General features: G+C 44.7%; 1 protein-coding gene across 2 annotated transcripts in view; it reads right to left on the bottom strand.

Moving 5' to 3' along the window:
* The window catches only part of HS3ST5 (heparan sulfate-glucosamine 3-sulfotransferase 5), a 287090-nt gene extending 276068 nt beyond the window's left edge, over positions 1-11022 (bottom strand). Inside the window, exon 1 of one of the 2 annotated variants that reach the window (XM_049695537.1) lies at positions 10209-11022. The gene's annotated coding sequence lies outside the window, so the exon portion shown is untranslated. The remainder of the gene's footprint in view (positions 1-10208) is intronic. The other variant, XM_033418623.2, reaches the window with a different exon arrangement.
* Positions 11023-12286: the final 1264 nt, after the last annotated feature.

The raw sequence follows: 12286 nt of genomic DNA, 5'->3' as shown, positions 1-12286 counted from the left end.
AAAAGCAGAACAACCTAAGTGTATTTCTGAAATACTGTAGGCAAAAGACTGTAACTTGTATTCTTTTTCCCAGTACTCCTTCTTTGGGTAAGAGATGAAAGGTCTGGGGGGAATGGTATAAATTCTCCCTTTTCATGGCATAAGTGTTAACCTCCTTTACTGAGAAAATGTGAGCTATTCCAGATAGTTCTAAAAAACCAAAATGTTAAAAATTCCAAGTGATCAGCATCTCAGTCAAAGAGAGGATACATTGAATGGCCACTAAGCTCCTTAAAAAGTATTCAAAGGAAAAAACCAGGAAGACAAATATGGATAGTGGTGGAACCTCTGAGAGTTTCTGACTTTTATGTGTTCCTACAACCACAATTTCACTGCATCTTGAATAGCCTGTCATGTGCCAGACTCAGTCTTTTGAATCAGCTAAATGATATTCCTGGATTATAGTAGGTGTTCAATTAATTAGCGGCCGAATGTAGGAGTGATGATTTGCAACTACGGTCATGATGTTGTTTCTTGCTGCTCACACCAGCTGGTTGAAGCTGGCAAGCGACACTCAGTGGCAAGTGTTTAGACAGCAGGGACAGAGGTATACTTCCCACTTGTGGACTGGTGATGACAGGGGTGGGGAGAACATAGACCTTGTTTTCTCATATGAGCATTGACAGGGCAACACACTCACAAAGATCTCCAGTTCCTTTCTCTGCACTACACCCCCTCCTGCATCAGCATCCCTTTTGCCAACTTGGGTTTTAAGACCCACTTGGCTCTCTTCTTGAACAACAAAAAATGTCCTTCTCCTCAAGCCGACTTTAAGTAACAAAGGCATCCTGGCACAAAGACTATAGCATGTACAGCTACCAGCATGTCTTTCCCAGCCCTGTGCTGGGTGAGGGATGAAGGTGCAGGCCTAGGCACTGGTGGCGGTTAGGACGAGTATGTGTATATGTACTTTGGGGGTTCATTAACAAATAAACCAACAATTCAATAAACTACATATAACAGAGGATCAGAAAGGTAACCCATCCTGGCTTGGAGGGAGGTGAGTAGGCTACAAAGAAGGAGAAGAGTAAGAAAACAAAAAGAAGTGGTGAGGAAGACAAGAAGTTAGACAAGCAGAGAATCCCCTTGCAGAGGGGCCGGCATGTACAATGGCTTGAAAGTGTGAAAGAGCACGCTCTATTCTTTGCTTGGAATCACCCAACTGAAGGGACCTCAGGTTGAGTGACAGGAGATGAGTCCCAGGCTGGGCCACTGAAAACAGTAAGGACTCTGAAAGTTGAGCTAGCTTGAACTCTACCCTGAAGGCAAAGGATGCTACAGGTTATTAAGCAGGGGAATTACATGATCAGGTTTGCATTCAGAAAAAATTTCAGAAGCATTGAAGAGGATGGAGACCTGAAGCTAATAAGGAAGCTAGTAATTCAGGTGAGAAGTTCTGATGGCCTGAACTAAAGTAGGAGCATTGGGGCTGGTAGCAGGTAGATGTTCAAAAGGCAAAACTGTCATGTCTTGGTGACAAACTAGAGGAAGAGAAGGAAAAATACAAGATGATTCTCAGTTACCTGTGTTCCTACTCTGATCCTTTAACTATTTTTCCTGGTTTCTCAGTTTTCTTGGGTATCTGGACAGATGCTGCTACCAATACAGAAGAGCAAAATAACATAAAGTATTTGAGAAGAGGTAACATTAAGAAAGTAATGGTGTGCGGGACTTTCTTGGTGACGCAGTGGTTAAGAATCCGCCGGCTGATGCAGGCGACACGGGTTCAATCCCTGGTTGGGGAAGATCCCACAAGCCGCGGAGAAACTAAGCCCGTGCGCCACAAATACTGACACCACGCACCACAACTACCGAAGCCTGTGCACTTGGAGCCCGTGCTCTGCAACAAGGGAAGCCACCGCAATGAGAAGCCTGTGAACCGCAATGAAGAGCAGCCCCTGCTCGCCACAACTAGACAAAGCCCGCACACAGCAACGAACACCCAATGCAGCCAAAAATAAATAAATTTATTAAAAAAAAAGAAATGGTGTACGAAAATTCTTAAACTTTTTTTTTGCTTGTTTGTTTTTAACATCTTTATTGGAGTATAATTGTTTTACAATGTTGTGTTAGTTTCTGCTGAACCTAGGATAGGAATAAAGATGCAGACGTAGAGAATGGACTTGAGGACACGGGAAGGGGGAAAGGTAAGCTGGGACGAAGTGAGAGAGTAGAAAATTCTTAAACTCTTGATCTTATTGTTGGTAAGTACAGAGTTGGGTGTCCCTTACTTAAAGGATGCCAGTATTTGTAGAATTCAGAAACTCCAAAACTAAATGCTGTCTAGTAACCTTTGACTGTCTAGTCATCCATTTCAGAGTAAACGGTGTATAAAAATAAGTACTTGATTAAGAAAACATAATTCTGTCTGCAGAAAATCAAGAAATAATCATTACAGCTAATACTTATTAAAATTTTATGATGTGCCAGATACTGCTACCAGAACAGGGCAATAACGTTCTTCATTTTACAGAGTCAGATGTCAGGGTTAAGTGCTCACTGAAGATCTAGGCTAGATTTGGGAACAGAGGAATATAACCGTAACCTGAATAAAAATGAAATGAAAATAAGTACTGCCCCTGGCTACCAATCCATCTGCCGGCCCTTCACCCCCTCGCACCCCCTTATCTGCCCTGTTTTCTGCCTCCACCTCCCTCCTTGTGTCTTTCCAGCCTGGATCCCTCACCTCTCTGCTTTCCAGGTTCTGATGCCTGAAGGAAGAAGCTCCGAGTCTCCCCCCACTTATACCATGTGCCAAGTACCACGGAGAAAAGGGTGACAAGGACACAATCCAGCACAATCCCTGCTCTTGAGAGGTACTCAGGCAGGTGGCCCATGGAACAATCCTCGGGCCTTTTCCAGCTATTCTTAGGAGGAAGGAACCCTTCAGACCCCCAGGAACCCTGGAGCTCCCCGTAGCGAGCCTTTCTGCTTATGCACACTGTGTCCGTAAGATGGAGAGCCCCTTCCCAGTGCCCTCTGGTTCTATACTATTTCATTCAGCTCAGAAAAAGTGAGGCAGTTAGGAAGTTCAGGTCACAGGCGGCTGGCTCACCAGATGAAGAAATTCCACTAGCATGGATTGGTAGTTCCCTACCACTGCATACAGAGCATAAACGCAACTATTTAGCAGGATCTTGGCAACCAATTTAAATCTACTGAAAAACAGATCCAACCATTTACTAAAAATTAATATGGTCTCATTCTTTGCTTTTGTGGCCATTGTACATACACAGGAAAATAGTGTGATAGGACAAAGCCAGGAAAGTAAACTTTATTGAAGATAAACCCCTCTTTTCTTGCAGGGAGGACACAGCGAAATAGGAAGGCGTGGGTTTCAAGGCCCAGAAATACAGGGAGGTGCTTGGGGGCTAAATGCTACTCAGAAGTCTGCTGGTGTGGCTAAGTGTAGGCTCTGGGTCAGATGACATGGGTTTGTATCATGGCTCCACCCCTCTAGTTAGAAGACATCTCTGGGCCTCAGTTTCCTTATCTGTGAAATGGAAATACTAATGACACATACCCTATTGAATGCACTGTGGGAAAGAAATGTGTTAAGACCTGTACAAAGCTTGGTACATTAGTAAATGTTAATTAAATGTTAGCTATTATCATTTATTATTTTTACAAAGCTAAAGAGGTAAATAGGTATATCCATTAGGACAAAATAACATGGAGGAACATAGTTTTAAACTTTATAAGTCTGTAAAGTGAGGATAGCCAGGTGGCTACCGGAATTAAATGCATTACAGAAAAATAATCTAAGAATAAAATTAAACTTTTAAATCAAGTTACTCAAATTTAATCATCAGAGTTAGGAAATAGCTTTTTAAACCATGAACCCTATATGGTATACAAGTATAAAAGGAAAGAAATTTCTGTGCATCCTAATACTTCAACTCATGTGGTATAAAAAGATAAATATAAATAGGTCAATGCTTTTAGCAAACCTTTTGTTCTTCCCCATTAACTGTATTTGTATAAGAGGATATATCTTTCAAAGAATTATGTAAACATACATAGCTGGGCCTTGCAAGAAAAAACTGTGCAGTAGCTGTCCCAAAAGCCTCCTCTCAATTTCTATGCTTGACGCAGGCCTTTAAATCCAGTAACATTTTAATCACGCTTAACTCTAAAACACATATTTCTTCTCTTCATACCCTTCTCTCAACAGTGAGACAGTCCAGAGAACCTATGCTTTGTAATGGAGAACAACCAATTCAAGATACACACACACATAAAGACAGATTGGTAAATAGATATAGAGAGAATAATGTACCCATTATGTTTAACCATTGCTGATGATATTACAGTGATATTAAAGATGATAACAGCGATATCAATTACTACTTGCTGAATCTTCACTATACATGATACTGTATGCTAGGCACTTCACATATATTATCAAATCTAGATATAGGGAAATCTAGAACTGCTATTTCCATAACCATATAACAGATAAGATTACTAAGAATTAGACAAGTTCAGTAATTTGTCCAAGATCCCACAGCTAACAAGCCATGAAGCAGGGAATCTAATTCAGCCAGCTCTGACTCCAGTACTTATAATAAATACCTTATTTATATTGAGGCGCATTCAGAATTATTGTGCTTTTTTTATTGACTTGACTTAGGCTATGGCAAACAGCATTACAATGACATTTTAATATGTTCGTAAATAGTTCCCCAAACTATACTCAAATAGTAAAGTTGTTAATATTTATGATAGAAGAGTTGTGCTACCCCATTAGCAGTGTAAAGATTCTGTTACTTAATGTTAATTATGTCTTATATGCCTTTTTTTTTTAACATCTTTATTGGAGTATAATTGCTTTACAATCGTGTGTTAGTTTCAGCTTTATAACAAAGTGAATCAGCTATACATATATATATATCCCCATATCTCTTCCCTCGGCGTCTCCCTCCCTCCCACCCTCCCTACCCCACCCCTCTAGGTGGTCACAAAGCACCGAGCTGATCTCTCTGTGCTATGTGGCTGCTTCCCACGAGCTATCTATTTTACATTTGGTAGTGTACTTATATGCCTTTTTAAAATAAAAGGTACAATTACAGGCAGTTTTCCTTTTCTCAAATTCTAAATTTAAACACTTTAATCAATTTATTATTTTACTTTCCTTCCCCATCATCTTCCTTCATCTCAGGCCACTCAATCTTAAAAAGAGTATTATTCCACAGGGTTTCATAGATGGTGATGTCCTGAGGTCATCACAACGAAGGAAAAAGCCTGTACAATATTGAATCACAATCTTAAAACTATGCAATTTTAAAGACAGGTAAAATTTCTGGACTATCGATTTCTAGAATACCCTTCATCAGTTTGTGCAGTAAACATTAATTGGATGCCTACTGTATGCCAAATGGGTCAGAGCAGAATAAGTCTCATTTCACACTTTCACATTAAACTCTGATTCCTTTGGCAAGTACCATATAGGAACACGTAACACTGACCTCTATGCAAGAAGCCGACATTATAAGGATATTAATGGCAAGCATAAAACATGCAATATCAGAACCCCTGAGCTATTAAAACTACTTAAATATGGCATCAGTTCTTAAGTTACCTAATTTTAAAAAGTAGTTGAACCTAAGAAAATTGTTGAGTCCATTAAAAACTGCATTAAGCTATAGCACTGCTCTAGCATTGCTCTAGATCAGGTTATTTCTGTCCTTCATGCCAATCATCTTCCTTACAGATTCCTTAAGAATTCACTCTAACTTGAACTGTCATAAATCTCAGTTGCTAGAATGCATTTACTTTACAACTTAACTTGGTCCCCCTTTGGTTCCCTGTTTTAAGTAAACTTAAAAAAACACACATCTGTCCAAGAGCAGCGGCACAGCACAGTGGACTGCCTGGGCGCAAAGGCCAGCTCTGCCGTTTAGCAGGTGTGGGGCTAAAGCCATTTATTTAGGCTTGCTGAGCCTCACCTCCTCAATGAGGATAATAACAAAAACATCCGCTTTACCTATTTATTTTCCCTCTGGGGAGAGCAGGGCAGCTACCAGAATTAAGTGAGTTAATATTAGCAGAGTTCTTTGGACAGTGTCAGGCACATACTAAAGGTTATGATAAGTGTTTTTTAAATAAATTGTTCAAAAAAGTTTGGTACACTCCCAATTTTTTAACATCAAACTAGTTGAGCATTTAATAAGTATCATTCTCCAGATAAGGATGACTTCACAAACCGCATATGCCACAAAGCGGGACTCTCTTCCTATTGTTCAAAGTTATGAGACAAAACGTAGATACATACTTAAACATACACAAGTAGATAGAGATGTGCTCTAGATATATACACGTGCTCATATGTACATAAATATTTATACAGAAGCACGTGTGTATATTGATGTAACTTACCAACCTCCCACACACAATCCAGGTAAAATGGCCTAAAGTCAAACCAACTCTGCCAACATCTCTTAATACTGACAGAGCTTTCTTTTGTAAAACTTTTCAAGAAGAGGGAAAATAATCCATTGTACCAAATGTTAGTTAAGACGTGATAATGGAACTTGCATATGAGATTTAAAGAGGTCCATTTACCCTGCCTAATACATTATGGGGATCTCCAGATATAATCTTTTACTTCTACTTTCGATAAGTGTTAGCTGCTCTGAAATGATTCTGAGTTAGATCAGTGATTTTCAAGTGTAGTTCTTAATATCTTGCTTTAATTGCACTCCTGCTGTAAAGGTTAGGATAACCTCATGACCCTCAGAAACAAATATCGGTTCTAGACTGAGCAAAATTTGTCAACAATTAAACTGGATTTCAGTGGGAAAGAAGTTATACTTTTGCTGGTTTTAAAGAATTTGTATTAAATTCACAGAAGAATTACAATGTAGGATTTTTCTAAACAGTAACAATTTAGGTCATAGTGAAAGTTTAACTAGTGATTTTGGTTTTGAGGTCCCCCTCCCCACCAAAAAAAAGGACAGAACTTGAATGAAGATAAATCTGAGGTTTGACAATCATTTACTTAACTTGACTTGCTCTCTCCTTTCAGACTATTCACCTTTTCTTAAAACAAAGCAAGCTATAATTCCGTTACCAATCAAACTCCTCACTTAATTGCAATAATCTCAGAATATGAAATATATGAATAAAGTATTAAATAGAAAATTTAAAAATCATGCATAAATAAAATATACAAGTATTCACATAATTTCAGTGGCACAAGAGTGTTACTGCTTACACTCTATTCCCCGTTTTAAGCATCATTTTTAGCAAGTGTCCCCTTTACTAAGGGATTGCTATCTCCTTTTACTAGGAAGTTACCTTGAGAGTTACTTCATTCATGAATGAACATCCGTAAAATAAAAGACCACTCTGGCAGACCTACCAACAGAGTCAAAGAAAATTCTTCTCAAATAAAATTTCCATAAGGTATTACCCTTTTTCTAAAGAATCCTAAATAACCATTTTTGTTAATCTGCTCTTTTACATATAACTGCACTTGTAAGAGAGGTTACTGTTCCTGAGATTATAAAAATAAAAAGATGAGAAAAGGAGCATAATATTTGTTGCATTCTAGGAATTCGGGTTAGCTTTCTCAATGCAACAGGAACATTTGCATTTACTCATAAATGAATACTAATGACATATGCAGATCTGGCACTGCTTCATAGAAATCACACACAGAAAGCTAGAGCAGTGCACAGATAGTTCTATTTCTCCAAAGTATTCAAAGAGTGAGAAGATTAAAGTCAACATCAATTCTCTGAAGTTGAGTCATAGCTAAATGACACGGTGTGTTAAGAATAATGGTGGGATTTATGGTGAAAGCGAACTTAGCTATTGAACATCTTGTATGATTTTTGAGTCAACAGCTCATGATTGACCACCTACTTTGGGCAAAATGCTGCTTCCTTAAATAAGTCACTGTTCTGCAGTTCTTTTTACATTACACAGTGTAGGAGTAAGCATCCAGCTTCCACTGGAAACCCTTCCTTGCTATTTAAAATAACACTCAGCTCAGCTTTGCATATGTGTGTACTCCTGTGCTCCTTTTTGAATGAGTGGAAATTCAGTGAGTAAGAAGATTATTCATTCAAAAACATCTGTGTATGCCTGCAAAATGGTACGGACAATGATGCAAGCACAGTCAACTCACTGTGGGCATCACCTGCTCACAAAGAAGTCAAAGGGACTTCTAAGGGAAGTGTCAAAGGGACACTAAAATTTAAGAATGAGGTCTGGTTTAACCTAGAAACCACGATCCTAGTACTTCTGCAAAACTCTGAAGAGTATGCTTGTGGTTTCCCATATTATCTCCTTTAGGCACCTATTTGAAAATATTACTTTATATTATTGATGATGTTTCTATATATTTTATTAATCCAGGAAAGAGTATTTTTTTAAATAGCCCAGAGTAATCTGGAAAGGGCCAGAGCAGTTTTCTTGTTCACTGCTAAGAGTCCCTGCACTGGAGACAGTTAAATTTAAGCAACAGTTTCCTTCCCATCATTATGTTTCTTATACTGTCTTCCTGTGTCTCCATCAGTTCACTAGTGAATGACTTCATATCCCTAAAGAAGCCTACCCTGCCGCACATTCAGTCACTTTAAGCAAGGTCCATTTGTAAACAGAGGGAGAAAGGTAAGTAGATCGCTTTCATTTCTCCTTTTAAGAGCATTACCAGGAGGAACCACTACGGCAACTTAAAAAAAAAAATCTGCTACAACATAATTGACACCAATAAAAACATTAAAAATAGTTTTGATATCCAATTTTGTAATCCCTTTTATTATCTTCAACTTTTTCTTGGAATAGAAGCTGAATATACTTGAAATAAATTGTACTGTGGAAACATTCGTCTAAAGCCCTGAAATATGTCAAAGCTACTGAGCAAAAAAGCTTTCAGAAGCACCCGCTTTAAATTACTTCTAGCAAATCAGTTCAGAAAGGAGCACCGTGAGAGAAAGAACGCCCACCCACTCTCGCTCCCACCCCAATCCGACCCTGAATGCTATTTATCCGACTAAGTTTACATAAATCAGAGAAGAGTTACAGTGCAATTAAATGTATCCACGAAGTAATATGATATAAAGCACTTTGCAAATATTAAACCTCCCCTTAAGGGATCAATGTTTTCCATGAAGAAGCTGGGGGGTGGGGGGGAGAAAAGCAGAAGGGAGGGAGGGTGAGAGAGAGAAAGAGTCCGACCCACCGGGTGAGTACTGAGGAGACCGGGATCTGAGCAGCTTCTCTTGGGTGGGTGCCCTGAAGCACTCAATGAGGGAAGTCAGAGAGCGGAGCCCACCAAGGTGAAGTGATTCCGGAGTCGTGACAGAGGTTTGCTCGCTGTGCACCTGGAACCGCCAGGTAGAGGCATCCGCAGGGGGCTGGGCGCTCCTTCCTGGCTTCCCCAAACCAAGGCGGTCGCCCAAGTCCCAGAAACAGAAGTCTCTGCGCTCCAGTTAGTAGCCACAGCGACCTCGCGCACCTCTGAGTAACAACGGTATGACCACCCACTGCACTGCATTTATCTCCTGAGTATGTGTGTGTGAGTGTGTGTGTGCGTGCGTATGTGTGTCGGGGGTGGGTGGGAAGGGCTGCGTGAACTGCGTGCACTGGGGCTACCCTGGGGCGGGGACCGGTACTTCGAGGGGTGGGGGCCGGCGGGGCGGAGAACGCACCCCACCCGCAAGTTCACCGCGCCTTTGCCTGCCCTCTGCTTGTCCTCCTTGGGCCTCGCAGCCCCCCACTCGCCCAAAGCCGTCTCGCGCTCCAAGCGACAGCCCCACAATCACCCCGGCAAGGGGCCGAGGGCGGGCCCCCAAACTCTGCTGTGCGCAGTTAACGCGTGTTTCCAACCTCCCTCAAAGACAGCCCAGAGCGCTGCGACCGGCTCGAGGAGAGACAGACAGACAAACTGACACGGACAACTCTCTCAATCTACCCCGAGAATCCTCCCTAACGTTTCCCATCTCGCACTAGTTTAACCTCGAGCCCCAGAGAACGTCTCAAAAGTCTCCTTCAGGGAGTGCCCAAGAGAACCGCGCCCCACAAAGCGCTTTGGCCGGCATCACACGGATGTCTCTCCTCGGCGACCTCCCCTCTTGTCATTTCCCCCCAAATCTACGAAGCTTCAGACCCCTGTGCTCGAGCCCCTCCCCGGAGCGAGGCGGGCAGCGCGCCCTGCTCACCAACGTCCCCGGCGACGGCAGCGTGGGAGGGAGCCCAGGGCGCGTGGGCCAGCAGCGGGTCGCGCCGGGCCACAGGGCGTCTCCTGCAGTCCCGTTGGCAGTTGGTGCAGTAGTTCCGGACGTCCGGGCTTCGGCTCCACGGGGAGCGAGTCGCTCGAATGCGAGCGAGCCAGCGGGGCTGTGCGTGCGCGCGTGAGAGTAAGAGGCAGGCGGGCCCTACACGCAGGCGGCGGCGGCTGCGAGGTCTGGGGCGGGGAGCCAGGAAGGGGAGGAGGCGAGCGAGAAGTAGTGGAGTTTAGGGCGCGTTTCCCGCACTTCCCCTGGAGGCTGGAGCCAGGTACGGCAGGGCGCGCTCCCGCGGCGCGGGCACGGCAGGGGCGGCCGCGGGAGCCCGAGTCCGCGCAGTGCCTGGGCCCGCAGCGCCTCTGCGGGGGGAGGTGAGCATCCTCCTCGCCCCACGCGGGCACCGGCGCGGCCCCAGACTCTGAGCGCCGAGCGGAGAACCTCCTGCGTCCTCAGTGACAGGTCCTTGGGCAGCTTGCTTCCTCCCAATTAGCCTAAAACCAACAGTCAGTGCGGCTGGGATCTTCCCTTCCGGGGTCTTGGAGCCGCCGGGGCCAAGCTGCGTGGGCGCCCGGCTCCCCGCGGCTGGTGCTGTCACGGCCGCCGCCCGGCTCCCGGCGGCTGCCTCCCGGCGGCTGCCTCCCGGAGACGTGCCCAGCTGTGTGCGCGTGTGTGTGTCTAAGCGAATCTCTTCCCCTCCATCACTCGGGCGCGCGGGAGGGATCGGGTCCCCGGCGACCAGCTGCGGAGTGGCTGCCAGTCCCCACCCTCCCCGCTCTCTCCCCACCCACCCCGCCCCTACTCCTCCTAGCCCTCGTCCTCCTCCCCTGCTCCTCCTCCAGCTGCCGCTCTGGAGCTCCCAAAGGCAGGGGAGAAACCGCAGCGAAAAGGGCGGGGAAGGGTGGGGAAGGAAGCGCAGGTGTCTTCAGCTGAGAGCGGGCCCGCCCACACGGGAGCAGCTTGCTGCAGGGGGAGGGCAGGGCCTTAGGCGGAGAAGGGGAAGGAGAGGATTTACGCGGAGGCCGAGGTCCTGCGGCTGAACCGCAGCGCGTCCCACCAGGAGCGCGGTGAGGAGGCCGGGTGGGCGCTCAGGGCTCCCCGGCCAACTGAAGTCGCAGCTTGGGGAACCCGCGGAGTGACCAGGGTGGCAGAACCCGGGAACACAGAAGTCGGAGAAGCTGAGACCGGTCTCTCCCGGGTCAGAGGGGCCTAGACCTGGAGCTTGGGGCACACAGGTGTCCAGGGAGCTCGAGTGTGGCTCCAGCATGCCAGACGGGAGAGCTGGAGGCTGTGAGGGGTCGGGCGGCTGCGGCAGCGGCGGTTCTCAGACTGCTGTGTGCCTCCGGAGTCGCAGGGGGCGATCACCGCCTAGCTGGGAAGCGGAGATCAGGGCTTTGCCTTTTTCCTGGTTCCAGATCCCAAACCCGAGAGGCACACTGGCCTTCCCAATTCCCAATCCTGCCTACCCCTTGCTCCCAGAATAGCAGTGGGGCAGTGGACCCTACGTGCTATTTCCTGTGCTCTCTGCCTGATTGAAAAGATCCCACCTAATCTGAGACTGATGTGTTGATTCTTCTTTCCTAACTCCAGTCCCCTCACTCATCATCTAGCCCCACCCGACTAAAATTTCCCAGAAAACTAGTATCTTTCTCATTGATAAAGTTTTCCCTTCTGGAGTTTGCTTAAAAAACAATTTTTTTTTCTCTCGAGGTATTAGGTCTCATATTAATTCCCTAGTACAAATGCAATACGCAGAAAAGTCCTTTAGACTGGGAGTCACGTTATTGCTTTATGAGCGCTGGTCTGTTTTCAAATGAGTCATAGAATGCAGAGTCGAGTCAGCCTGGGGTCCTGGAGAGAATTGGTCCATTTAATTAGAGGTCTGTTGGAATGCTCACTGGCAACAGCACTGGAAAGAATTGTGGTGCTTCCGCCAGTATCCATTCTTTTCTATTATGGTAATTTTACTTTGTTAATTTAGGCAATCTGAAAATGAAAGGTTGAATGCAATTCAC

Source organism: Orcinus orca, chromosome 12 (assembly GCF_937001465.1).
Source record: "Orcinus orca chromosome 12, mOrcOrc1.1, whole genome shotgun sequence".
Classification (NCBI taxonomy): Eukaryota; Metazoa; Chordata; class Mammalia; order Artiodactyla; family Delphinidae; genus Orcinus; species Orcinus orca.
This window is presented reverse-complemented; position numbering and strand designations above follow the sequence as displayed.